Source organism: Trichomycterus rosablanca, chromosome 4, assembly GCF_030014385.1.
Source record: "Trichomycterus rosablanca isolate fTriRos1 chromosome 4, fTriRos1.hap1, whole genome shotgun sequence".
In the NCBI taxonomy this organism is placed as follows: Eukaryota; Metazoa; Chordata; class Actinopteri; order Siluriformes; family Trichomycteridae; genus Trichomycterus; species Trichomycterus rosablanca.
The window spans coordinates 16,370,318-16,384,062 of NC_085991.1; the positions used below are offsets into that span (position 1 = coordinate 16,370,318).

At 42.3% G+C, this 13,745-nt stretch overlaps 3 non-coding genes across 3 annotated transcripts; all 3 read left to right on the forward strand.

The window, feature by feature from the left end:
* Positions 1-12,615: 12,615 nt before the first annotated feature.
* trnap-agg (transfer RNA proline (anticodon AGG)) lies at positions 12,616-12,687 on the forward strand. The gene has a single exon. It is a non-coding gene; the product is annotated as a tRNA-Pro (tRNA).
* A 559-nt stretch (positions 12,688-13,246) lies between these two features.
* Positions 13,247-13,318, forward strand: trnap-cgg (transfer RNA proline (anticodon CGG)). The gene has a single exon. It is a non-coding gene; the product is annotated as a tRNA-Pro (tRNA).
* A 300-nt stretch (positions 13,319-13,618) lies between these two features.
* On the forward strand, positions 13,619-13,690 carry trnap-agg (transfer RNA proline (anticodon AGG)). The gene has a single exon. It is a non-coding gene; the product is annotated as a tRNA-Pro (tRNA).
* The last annotated feature ends 55 nt before the right edge of the window (positions 13,691-13,745 follow it).

The window sequence follows — 13,745 nt, forward strand, 5'->3', positions numbered from 1 at the left end:
GCCCACGGGGCACTGTTGGTGGACAATTCTCAGTCCAGCAGTGACAGTGAGCGCTCCAGCAGCGCTGCTGTGTCTGATCCACTCATACCAGCGCAACACACACTAACACACCACCACCATGTCAGTGTCACTGCAGTGCTGAGAATGATCCACCACCTAAATAACACGTGCTCTGTAGTGGTTCTGTGGGGGTCCTGACCATTCAAGAACAGGGTGAAAGGGGGTAACAAAGAATGCAGAGAAACAGATGGACTACAGTCAGTAATTGTAGAACTACAAAGTGCTTCTATATGGTAAGTGGAGCTGATAAAATGAACAGTGAGTGTAGAAACAAGGAGGTGGTTTTAATGTTACGGTGTATGTGTATGAGAGAAAGTTTGAGTGCAGAAGGTTTACTTAAATGCAACAAAATATTTAACACAATTCAATCCACATGAGAATCTAAAGGGTGAAACATTACATTTAAAAGATTTAAAACTCCACAAAGGGGCAATTCACAGTTTCTCTTTTTTCTCAAGTGTCTTTTTAAATGAACCACATATTGTTTGATGTTGCTTGGAGTAGAAAAAGTACAAAGCTCACAGCGAAGTTTAGCAACTAGATTGGTTCCTTTTCTGTGTTTCTTCACATGTTGTGCAAATTCCACATGGGACTGGAGAACTGTTAGAAACTTCAATTAATTCAAACAAAACCTGTAAAACAGAAAATTCATTATCAGAACACATATAGGATACCTTGATTGTCATATGAACTGCAAACATAATGAAACAGTCCATCGGGGGCCGGTGATAGCTCAGTGGTTAAGGTACTGAACTAGTAAACAGAAGGTTGCCGGTTCAAGCCCTGCCACCACCAAGTTGCCACTGCTGGGTCCCTGAGCAAGGCCCTTAACCCTCAATTGCTCATTGTGTAAGTCGCTTTGGATAAAAGCGTCTGCTAAATGCTGAAAATGTAAATGAAAAGAGTAAACTGCACACATCAAACCATTATAGGAATAGTTCAGCGAGTTCACCCAGATCAGTCAAGACCTGTTTGGAGTCCAAATTGTCCGTCTTTAGTTAAAACTGGAGCTGCTATGCTAAGATTGTTAAACAATAGGAATCAATCACCCCCCACACTTTTAAAAAGATGGTTCTTGACAGGTTCTTTAGTAAAGACATTAGTTGTATATACTGTAGAACCATGAACACTCAAAGAGAGCAGGAGTAAAGGGAACCAGGCAGAGTGCAGAACAAACAGCAACTGACAATCTGGTGGTGACTGGGAAGAAACCAAGGGCTTAAAACAGTAGGCTGATGAGGAGTAGATTGGTAACAGGTGAGCTTCATTAGGCAGGGGAGAGATCTATTGGCTGGAAAATGGAGATGAAGTACCTCCAGCCACCACCAGATGTAGCCAAAACGCCCACAAAGGGAGTCTAAGGAGCAACAGCCCATGAGGAACTTCTAACAGTACCCCACCTTTTAACGGGCGCCTCTAGGCGACCTACCCGGCTTGTCAGGGTTGTCCCGGTGGAAATCCTGGATGAGGTGGGGGTCCAAAATGGCAGAGCGGGGAACCCAGGACCGTTCCTCTGGGCCATAACCTTCCCAGTCCACCAGGTATTGGAGGCCCCGGCCCCGGTGCCTGGAATCCAGGAGGCGGCGGACTGTGAAGGCCGGGTGATCTTCGATGAGTCGGGCGGGTGGAGGGGGTTCGGGCGGAGGGCACAGGTCGGAGTGGCGGACAGGTTTCAGCTGAGAGACGTGGAAAGTGGGGTGAATGCGCATATGTCTGGGTAGCTTGAGTCGGACTGCAGTGGGGTTGATGATACTTTGTACGGTGTAGGGGCCAATATAACGGGGCGCAAGCTTTCGGGATTCGGAGCGTAGGGGGATGTTTTTGGAGGACAACCAAACCGACTGATCAGGAAGATACTGAGGACTGGGTTTCCGGTGGCGGTTGGCCGAACGTTGGGCGGCAGCCTGAGATCTGAGTAATGTGGTCCTTACAGACTTCCAGACCTTCTTGCAGCGGCGGATGTAGTGCTCGACTGAGGGCACTGCCATCTCAACCTCTAGTTCAGACAACAGTGGGGGTAGGTATCCTAGGGAGGCCTCAAATGGGGATCGACCAGTAGCCGAGCAGGTGAGGGTATTGTGAGCGTATTCCGCCCAGGCGAGGTGAGCGCTCCAGAGAGAGGGGTCTTTGGCCGTCATACAGCGCAGGGCAGCCTCCACCTCTTGATTCGCTCTTTCAGCTTGCCCGTTGGACTGGGGGTGGAACCCGGACGAAAGGCTGACGGTAGCTCCCAAGGCCTTACAAAAGGCACGCCAGACCCGAGACACAAACTGGGGACCGCGGTCGGAGACAATGTCCAAGGGAATCCCGTGGGTCTTGAAGACCTGGTCGAATAAAAGTTGTGCCGTCTCCAGGGCTGAGGGCAACTTGGGTAGAGCAATTAGTCGTACAGCCTTGGAAAAACGGTCCACAACCGTAAGGATGACCGTCATCCCCTGAGATTCTGGGAGACCAGTGATGAAGTCTAGGGCAATGTGGGAGACAGGGGCTGCAGCAGGCCAGCCGACGGTGCGTGGTTGGCCTTATTACGGGCACAGGTGGCGCAGGCAGCCACAAACTCCCTCGTGTCTGCCTCGAGGGATGGCCACCAAAAATGACGTCTAAGGAGGGATTCGGTGCGGTTCGCTCCGGGGTGACCGGCGAAATTAGAACTGTGGGACCACCTGAGGACAGCGGGCCTCACAGCAGTAGGGACGAACAGGCGGTTGGGGGGTCCATCCCCAGGGTCAGGTTCCTGTTCTTGGGCGTCTCTAATCGCTTTCTGGATCTCCCAGGTAACTCCAGCTAGGACACAACTGGAGGGCAAGATGGAATCGGAGGAGGGTGGGGCATCCTCGGCAATAAACAGGCGCGAAAGCGCATCAGGTTTGGTGTTACGGGTGCCTGGGCGGTACGTCAGCGTGAAGTCGAATCGGCTGAAGAATAAGGCCCATCTGGCCTGGCGGGAATTCAGCCGTTTAGCCGTCTGGACATAGGAAAGATTCTTGTGATCTGTCCAAACCACAAATGGTTGTCTAGCGCCCTCCAGCCAGTGCCTCCACTCTTCGAGAGCCATTTTGACAGCCAAGAGCTCTCGATTACCTACGTCATAATTAGCTTCCGAGGGGGTGAGCCGTCGGGAGAAAAAGGCACAGGGATGGAGCCTATTGTCAGAGCTGGAGCGTTGGGAGAGGACCGCTCCGACTCCACTAGAAGACGCATCCACCTCTACGAAGAACTGCCTCGAGGGGTCTGGTTGGGAGAGGACTGGTGCCGAGGTGAATAACACTTTAAGACGGTCGAAAGCGGCTTGAGCCTCTTGAGACCAAGAGAAGGGGACTTTGGTGGACGTCAGACTGGTAAGGGGGGCCGCTACCTTGCTGTAGTCGCGGATGAATCTCCTGTAGAAGTTGGCAAACCCCAGGAAGCGCTGCAATGCCTTACGGCAGGAAGGGGTCGGCCACTCCTTCACCGCCCGGAGCTTCTCGGGGTCGGCCCTAATTTGTCCGGGCTGGATGATGAAACCGAGAAAGGCGATGGTGTGAGTATGGAATTCACATTTCTCGGCTTTTACGAATAGTCGATTCTCCAACAGGCGGGTAAGGACCCGCCGGACGTGAACTACATGCTCCTCAGGAGACCGGGAAAAGATCAGGATGTCATCCAGGTAAACAAAAACGAAACGGTAAAGGAAATCTCGTAGGACATCGTTAGCCAGGGCCTGGAAGACGGCGGGGGCGTTGGTCAGGCCAAAGGGCATCACCTGATATTCGAAATGACCGAGGGGAGTGTTGAAGGCCGTCTTCCACTCATCGCCTTCACGGATACGCACCAGGTGGTGGGCATTGCGGAGGTCAAGTTTGCTAAAAATGGAAGCACCTTGCAAGGACTCGAACACCGAAGACGAGAGGGGAAGGGGATACTTGTTCCTGACTGTGATTTGGTTCAGCGCCCGGTAGTCTATGCAGGGCCTCAAGGACTTATCCTTCTTTTCCACAAAGAAGAACCCTGCACCGAGGGGAGAGGAGGAAGGATGGATGAGACCAGTTTCCAGACACTCAGAGATATAATTCTCCATGGCTTCCCGCTCAGGACGAGACAGATGGTAGAGACGGCTGGTGGGAAGTGCGGCCCCGGGAAGGAGATTAATAGCGCAGTCGTAGGGCCGGTGGGGAGGAAGAGCTCGAGCAAGGTCCTTACTAAATACTTCCCGGAGATCATGATACTCGGAGGGGACCTGGGAGAGGTCTGCATCGTCGGTGGGAGGAGGAGGAGGGTCGGTACGAGGGCTAGAGGGATGGACCGCAGACTGTAAACACCGGGAGTGGCAGAGATCGCTCCAAGCAGTGATCTTTCCCTGCTGCCAATCAAGATGGGGATTATGGGTGGAGAGCCAAGGGAAACCCAAAACCAGAGGGGACTTAGGGGTCTTGACTACCGAGAAGCGGAGGGACTCCCGATGATTGCCAGAAAGGACGAGGGTCACCGGAGCCGTGCGGTGAGTAATGAGAGCGAGCATGCGCCCATCCAGAGCAAAAGCGGTTACTGGGGTGTCGAGAGCCTCCAAGACGCACCCTTTCTGGGTGGCCAGACCCTCATCAATGAGATTGTCTTCTGACCCCGAATCGATGAGTGCAAGGAGGGACACCGGATTTCCGGGGAAGCATAGGGTAGCTGGGACCTGGAGGCGAGGACGGAGAGTTGGGGTTGTGGGTCTTGAGCTCGCCAGAGTCCCCACTCCTACTGACGAGCTCCCCCTTTTGGGCGTATGGGACACGAAGCAAGGAGGTGCCCGGTTTGACCACAATAAAGGCATTCGCCCGAACGCAATCTTCTCAGACGTTCCAGAAGGAACTATAAGTAACCCTGCATCTTGTGAACGAAGTGGACGTGCTGGGTTGTAGTAATTAATAAACTCACTCAGATACTGTGGAGCCAGACCATGTAGCGCTTTATAAGTAAGTAAAAGTATTTTGTAATCAATGCGAAATTTAACTGGCAGCCAGTGTAGAGACGATAGAACAGGAGTAATATGGTCAAATTTTTTAGTTCTAGTTAGCACTCGAGCTGCTGCATTTTGAACTAACTGGAGTTTGTTTAAGGATCTACCAGAGCATCCTGTTAGAAGAGCATTACAATAATCTAACCGAGAAGTTATAAACGCATGGATCAGTTTTTCGGCGTCATTAACAGATAGTATATTTCTTATTTTAGAAATGTTACGCAAATGATAGAAAGCAACTCTAGTAATATTATTAACGTGTGTATCAAATGAGAGATCTGAATCTATTGTGACACCTAAGTTTTTTACATCTGGGCTGGGAGTAACAGAGAACGTGTTTAAGTTTAGCACCAGGTTAGACAACTTGTCTCTTGCAGCTTTAGAGCCAACAAGTAAAACCTCAGTTTTATCTGAATTAAGTAAAATAAAATTACACGACATCCAGTTTTTTATGTCGTTTACACAATCTTCTATCTTACTGATTGTGTCAGTATCATTTGGTTTGGCTGATATATACAGCTGTGTGTCATCTGCATAGCAGTGAAAGTTTATGCCATGTTTATGAATAATTTCACCTAGTGGAAGCATATAGAGTGTAAATAATAGCGGTCCCAGTACCGACCGCTGTGGAACACCATACTTTACTTTTGTAGTTTCCGAGCATTTATTATTTACATAAACGAATTGAGAGCGGTCAGTCAAATATGATTTGAACCAAGAGAGTGCGAGTCCTTTAACACCTACTGTATTTTCTAGCCTCTCCAGTAAAATGTTATGATCGACCGTATCAAACGCTGCACTAAGATCTAATAGAACAAGAAAAGAGACACATCCATTATCAGAAGACATTAACAACTCGTTAACTACTCTAATTAATGCGGTTTCGGTACTATGGTTGGGTCTAAATCCTGATTGAAATTTTTCATGAATACAATTTTCATTCAAATAAGAACATAGCTGTTTGGAAACGACTTTTTCTAATATCTTTGAGACAAAAGGAGGGTTTGAAATTGGCCTATAATTAGATAAAACATGTGGATCAAGATTAGGTTTTTTAATCAGGGGTTTAATAACAGCACTTTTAAACAATTTAGGTACATATCCAAGGCTAAGGGATGCATTGATTAATGTAAGCAGGGGCTCTACAATAGCTGGGAGTAAATCTTTAAGTAAATGAGTTGGAACAGGATCGAGTATACACGATGATGACTTCGATGATTTAATCAACACAGTTAGTTCATTTTGGGAGATTGGATTAAAGGAATTTAGTTGGATTAACTCGTTACTGTTATCATCACTGTTCTCACCAATGCTGCTCAGAGTGAGTCCATACTTAACATTGGCAGGTGACACACTCTGACTCTGAAGTCGTATTTTTTCTATCTTGTCATTAAAGAATTTTAAAAAATCATCGCTGGTACAGTCAGGCGGTATATTAGATTCAGTTTCATTGGCGTTTTTAGTTAATTTGGACACTGTCTCAAAAAGGAATCTGGGATTGTTTTTATTTTTCTCTATTAGGGACGAATAATATAAAGATTTAGCTTTTATAAGTGCATGTTTATACTCAGTTAGAGCATCTTTCCAAGCAATCTTATACACTTCCAGTGTAGTGTGACGCCACTTGCGTTCTAATTTCCGTGCTGCTTGTTTAAGTGCGCATGTGTGGTCATTGTACCAAGGAGCAAGTTTTTTCTCCCTAATCAGTTTAGTTTTAAGTGGGGCTACGTTATCTAAGGTTGCGCGCAATACAGTCTCTAGGTTTTGAGTTGCCTGATGTAGTTCTTTAGGTTCCGATGCTGATATATTTGGTAATTCTGGTAGGCAGTTTATAAACGCTGCTGCAGTTGCAGATGTAATAGTGCGCTTACATTTAAAACGATTTGGTTGCTGTACCTTATTGGACAGGGACACTTCATAAATTAGTAGAGAGTGATCAGAGATTAAGTCATTCTGTGGTACAATTTCCAGGTTGTCTATGTTTATACCATAAGTAAGTATTACATCTAGCATTAGTTGCTCTGAGTGGAGCTGAGCTGGTGCTGTTTGACGACAGCGTGGTGTACAGTTTAAAGTGGATATAGAACCGCATGTAAGAAAGGGTACTGTGGAGTGCATTCGTTTTATTTCGGTTCTGTTTTGTTTGATATGATTGATAATCCAATGCTGTTTTGCCTGTTATTAGCCGGCAGCTAAAATAACCTGGCCGTGTGGGAGAACACAAACAGCAGGATAGTGTCTGACTAATGCCGTTTGCTCTATGTTAGAGCAGGTATGTATGTGTTTTATTTATTAAACATGTAGTTAAGCTAAATAACCATTTTGTGGCCCCTGGTTGTAGCTTTTGGCTACTGCTGCTGGTTTCCGACTGGTTCGAGTTACTGCTGCTAGCTTGGATGCTGCTAATAAAGTTACTGGGTTAAGACTTAGTATTTATTGAATAGCAAAGATAGTAAAGTGCATGCTATATTGTATATCACAATTCATTTTTTGTGCATTTTTAATTGTCCAGGCTCGAGGTCACGTAATATTTGCCTGGGAGCATTATCCAGTTGCTCAGTGAAAATTGGTATGTTCGGTTTACATTATTATTATGAAAAGTGTTTTATGGTGTGTTTCATGAATTAATGTACAGAATGTAACATTTTCACTTCTTTATATGCACTTTATAGATTTGTACAGCTGCTTGGGTTGCCAACTGTTTTCTTATTCTTTTTCTTTTTCCTTTGTACTCTGAAACTGTTCGACTGTGCTGCTATTGGCAACTTTAAATGTTGTATCCTCAAACTTATAGGCCTTAGCTTTTATGGGAATGCTGCTCTATTTTTAAAGGTCTTATAGTGCTGGGTAATTGAGGGATGGTGGGAAACCAACAGGTTGGTGGGTATAATCGGGTGTTGTTCACCAGTGTGATCAATTTGCAGTGCTGTGTAGTGTGAGATTACCGTGTCATACTATATTGTAGAATTTAGCCACGTTTGTTACTGACATTAAATCTGTGGGTTCCCCCCCCCCCAATTACTCCTATTGGGCAGAGCCTGTGTTTTGTTTTATTCTTGTCCTGAAACCAAACTGACAGTGGTTTTTAATGACTTCAGAACACTTAATAAAGTTGATCTTTTGTACTTTTCTAAACCTGCGTTTGTGAGTTTTTTTGTACACGGAGCTTCCCCTTCGCTCCAGGAATAAACCAAGGGGTGGCGTTGTCTGGCATCTAGCTCATTGGGGGAGGCCACATCCATATATATATATATATATATATATATATATATATATATATATATAAATGTATATATATATGAATGTGGCCTCCCCCAATGAGCTAGATGTATTATATATATATTATATAAAACTACACCATACCAATTGTCCAAAATGCTTATTTCCATGTTCCCAACAGCTGCAGCTACAACCATACAACAAAAAGGATTGTACACATTATCTTTTAATAAAACAAAAACATATCAAAAACAAAAAAGTTTTTGCAGCTTTATACTAAATGTGTAACTATGAACCACCAAGTTAAAAGATTTTTGGACAGTACACTCACTTTTTGTTAATGTCAAGGAGATCACCTTTTTCTTTCAATGCACATACTGTATCTTGTAGGATTTGGCTCATGAGCACACTGATCTTCACAAAACTTAGCAAACTTTTGTAAGTTGCTGCCTTTTTTTAAATTAACCCTCAGGGAAAGGAACATTTCAGGACAGACTGTGGCCAATTCCGCTATAGCGGCCTGATTAACAATTGTGTTTCTATCCACATTTTTCCGTATTTATGCCTCTGCCTTTGTCAAGCCTTTTTTCACCAGATCTAAGACTTTGTTGTATCTCTTGATGGAATCTTCTGGTGTCCACAAATGTGCATTGCAAATTTCTGAAAAATCTTACCCATGCAGGGGGGTCAAAAATAGTAAGAAAAGGACAGGACCCAGAACAGAGCCTTGAGGTAAACCATAGTTAATGGGAACTACTTGAACTGTGAATGAGCGGTCTTTCAGGTAGGAGGAAAACCAACCTAGAGCTTTTTCCTTAATCCCAGAGATGGAGTAAAGATGCTTTAAAAGAATATTATGATCAATTGTGTCAAATGCTGCAGTTAAATCCAGCATAACTAGAATGACACAATGACTAAAATCAAAAGAAATAAATAAATAATTAGTGAGTTTGAGTAGAGCTGACTCTGTACTGTGATGAGCCCTGAAACCAGCTGGAGATAGACAACCTTCTCTAAAACTTTTGATAAGAACGGCATTAAGGATACCATTAATGATGGACAAAACACAAGGGCCGACAACGTCCCAAACACTCTTTAAGTAAACGTGAAGGAATAACGTCCAATGTGAAATTATTAGGCTTCATATGAGTTACAATATCAGTTAAAAAGAACAGTCACAGAGTCAAACTGGGTCAGAAAAGCAGAGCAGACCGTGAGCTCAGAGGGTTCATCGTCTAATATCTCCTCCTCTGAGAGAAGGTTTTTGTACAGTATAGTTGAATTTCCTGCTACTGTGGGCTGCAGAGCACAATAGTACAGAGCAGAGTCAGATACTGCAGCAGAGTCGATCTTCAGTTGTACCTTCTTATTCTCTTTGTTAAAACTGATGGACATTCTCAGGTCAGATGGCTGAGCCGTGATGACAGCACCCTCATTAGTCAGCAGTAGAAACTCTGCTTTTGATCCAGGTTTTTGTCGATACCAGTGAAGTTGATTATATGATGATTCATATGTGCAGGATAGTGTGATGTTGCTGCCTTCATTTGATGTTAAACTGGGTTTATCTGCTATAATACTCTCAGCAGCTTCTGCTATAAAACATGTTACAATATATAACATTTATTTTATTCTAAATTAAAAACATTTAACTAAAATTGTTATCATGTTTGTTATAGTGGATTTAATACAAACTCAATGAAATATGATATTTATTGTATAACACTTACCATTTTCATCAGTAATGAGTAAAATAAAGAGAAGAAGTAACATCATTGAGCTGTGTCAGGTTTATATCTGGCATACCAATAGTTGTCTATACTATATGAAAGAACATAACCCCACCTCACCCCACCCCCAATCCATGTGCATTTATGTTAACCCTGCCTTCATATGTCATGCATCTAGATGCATCTGTTTCCAACATCTTAACTAATCAATGCCACGAACCTTTGGAAACCAATGTAATTAATCATTAGTGTTTCAGATGCTGCACTTTATTGTTTTTAGCTGTATTTACATCACAACCTAATGCAGGAACACGAATGTTAACTCCTGACAAATGACTGTCATGCTGCTATTACTTCACATAATTGTGTTATTTACAATAAATAAATAGTGACTAACATCATATTTGGACATGACTAGGTGCATTCATGCCTCTTTATAATTTATAAAGGGATTTTTATTGTGTTTAAACAGTGTTTTTAGATGTGACAGTAGTAGATGACTATTTAAAATGATAACAGTTTAAGTAGATCAGTGTGTTTTAATGTCTGGCTGTTGCGGATGAGTTGTAGATCAGTGGCACATGTTAACGCTGTCATCAAGAGTGAGTGGCAATAAACGGCAATGTGTTAGAACGTTTCTTTGTGTATAATTTGCTTTACACACAAACAATGGCCTTATTAACACTTATTAAGTGTTATTTATATTAAGTGTTATTTACATTTTTCTGTCCAGGGCTTTTGGGAGGCTGAACCACAGAAATTAATTCTCGAAATGAATAAATTCATACATTAAAGAGGGTCCATGTGCTACATTTTCCTGTCTTATAATTATACAGTTAGCATTAAAAATACATAATTAACATTAATTTTGTTCAGACAACAGACACACAACTACACCAATAAGAAAAACACAAAACCTAATGTAGGATTTATGAAAAGCACTATAAAACAATTTGTCTTAAATTACTTATAATTACTCATAAATTCATAACAAATAAAATTTAATATCTAAAAAATGATATTATTGCAGTGGTCTGTAAGTGCTGAATAAGGTTTTATTAAGGTTAACATTATAGTATATAGAACTATAAAAAATCCACAATAAGTACAATCTGTAAATTTGTATTATATCACATATTAATATAATAATATTATATCAAGTTTTATTTAGGATATTGTTGATCGTGTATCACATGTAATGTAGGTGTTCGGTTTTTGTGCAGTATCATTGGATTTCCTGTCACTGTGGGCCGCAGAGCACAGTAGTAGAGAGCAGAATCTGATACTGCAGCAGAGGAGATGTTCAGATCCACTCGATTTTTAGCTTCATTTATCTTTGCAGAAAATTTAGAACCTGGAGCTTCTTTTTGATATTCAGCAACCAGAATAATGAACTCTGGTCTGAATGTGGAGAACTGACGATACCACAGCAGGTTATCATTTCCTGATCTACTGTAATTACAGGATAAAGTAACAGAGTTTCCCTCCAAGACATTTTCAGTGGTAGAAACTGGTGTAATAGTCTGTGCAGAGGTATAAACTTTAAAAAAGGAAAATTAAAGTTAATTTAATTAAAAACAATAAAAAACATTAGATTATTAAAAATACATTAGATATAATAGTATTTCTTACCTAAAATGACTGAAAGAAGGCAAACAAAACCAAGTAATGCCATGACTGAACTGTAGACTAGTGCAGCTTAAAGCCTGTTATCATTCTTATACGTTTGAATCACTTCCTTTCTTCAGCTTCTCTTTCCAGCAGTGCAGCTGTTACAGTGTTTAGTAAAATGTAGATGGAGTCTGCCATCATGTGTTTACTTTCCTTCCTACATCTGTGTGCAGAATTTTTTTTTTTTCCGATCCCTTCTTTAATCCCCTGCTCTTTCACTAAAGAATGTTGACTTATCAAAATGTCTCTTCAAAGTGTATCACAGTGTGCAATTAGAAATCAAAGGTGGCATTAAATTGGTAAACATGTAAAGCCTGTCTAATTACATGGGTTACAAAGGTACTTTATGAAAACAGCATAAAGCTTTCAAATGCTTCCTAGTCCTGACAGTTGACTAATTAAAAGAAGTTTTTACTATTTGGAGCCTTTAAATATTTTTCATGTTTCAACTCTTTAAAAAGAGGTTATAACCAGTCTATGTACTGATACTGGAGGTTTTGATAGTTTGGTAATGCAAGCACCGACCACACTTACCAGCTCAACCAGACAACATAGTTTTGAAGGTCAGTCACGCAGATCAACGTAACACAAAGACTCTTGTTCCTGCTGGCTCGTTGGTCTAGGGGTATGATTCTCGCTTCGGGTGTGCAAATCCCGGATGAGCCCTCATTTAGTGGAATGCTTTGTTGAACTATACAAAAAACTCATCAAGTGTCCCAATAAAATCTAATGATCAAACAAAAATGAAACATGCTGATACACTGCTAGAAGTTGGTAAGCTTATATGGATGTAAATACCTTTAATGACACCTCATGCTTAAACTGTTAGAAATGCTTTAATGAAGCTCTGCATTGAATTTTATTTTGTCATGAATAAACTTCCCAGTGCAAGCAGTCAACATGGTTTTAACGCCAAGCCACGGAGGTCAAAGAAATGTCCTGGCATTCGTCCAGGCTGGCTCGTTGGTCTAGGGGTATGATTCTCGCTTAGGGTGCGAGAGGTCCCGGGTTCAAATCCCGTACGAGCCCTTGTTTACTAATGTTTCATTTATCAACTGCCTATTTAGGTTCTAATCCCAGTGTGCAAATTCTATGTGGATGCCAGGCTACATTATTAAAATTCTAACCTTTATCTTAAACTTTGTTCTCGTACAATTAAAACAAACAAAGAAATCTTTATCTTAAAAGCCATCGAGAGGTTTTGTGAATCCATGTTTAAATGTAAAGCACTGTCATTGTGAAGGAAAGTCAAACAGTGCAGAGTATGAAGTCAACACGACAAGATAAAATATCATGGTAATGTAAATGTTACAAAATCTATTTTGTACAGTTTGGGTGGATAAACATGATACACAGTGTGAAGCATAAAGTCAGTGGGACTGCACACAGCTCCTGTCAAATGCTTCCAAGTCTTTTAATTTGACAAAGCGAGTCTTTAATGACACCTCATGCTTACACTGTTAGAAATGCTTTAATGAAGCTTTGCATTTTTTGTTTTGTCATGAATACACTTCCCAGTGCAACCAATCAACATGGTTTTGACGCTAAGCCACAGAGGTCAAAGAAATGAATGGTATTCATGCAGGTTGGCTCGTTGGTCTAGGGGTATGATTCTCGCTTCGGGTGCGAGAGGTCCCGGGTTCAAATCCCGGATGAGCCCTCATTTAGTGGAATGCTTTGTTGAACTATACAAAAAACTCATCAAGTGTCCCGTTAGAATCTAATGATCAAACAAAAATGACACATGCTGATACACTGCTAGAAGTTGGTAAGCTTATATGGATGTAAATACCTTTCATGCCTTTAATGACACCTCATGCTTAAACTGTTAGAAATGCTTTAATGAAGCTCTGCATTGAATTTTGTTTTGTCATGAATAAACTTCCCAGTGCAACCAGTCAACATGGTTTTAACGCCAAGCCACGGAGGTCAAAGAAATGTCCTGGCATTCGTCCAGGCTGGCTCGTTGGTCTAGGGGTATGATTCTCGCTTAGGGTGCGAGAGGTCCCGGGTTCAAATCCCGGACAAGCCCTTGTTTACCCATGTTTCATTTATCAACTGTCTATTTAGGTTCTAATCCCAGTGTG